The sequence below is a fragment of the Nestor notabilis genome, unplaced genomic scaffold, assembly GCF_000696875.1.
Source record: "Nestor notabilis isolate BGI_N333 unplaced genomic scaffold, ASM69687v1 scaffold24529, whole genome shotgun sequence".
Lineage (NCBI taxonomy): Eukaryota > Metazoa > Chordata > Aves > Psittaciformes > Psittacidae > Nestor > Nestor notabilis.
The window spans coordinates 1-233 of record NW_009944454.1 but is presented as its reverse complement, the minus strand read 5'-3'; positions in this window follow the sequence as shown (position 1 = coordinate 233).

The following is a 233-nucleotide window of genomic DNA, read 5'->3' as shown; positions in this document are numbered from 1 at the left end:
TAAAATGTCTATATTATATATCTACTAAAACCCTCCCAGCGCCTGGATGCGCGGCTCCGGACAGGACGTGCTTGTTCCAGCCGTGCCGAGCTCGGGGGGGGAAGTCAAAAGGGATTTTGTGGAGCCCCAAAGGAGTGGGAGCTGCTCTGTGCAGAGGGATTGTGGATCCCAGCTTGGGCATCGCTCCAGGCCGCCGTGGGCTGGAATCTGCAGAGCCCGGGACAAAGCGGAGC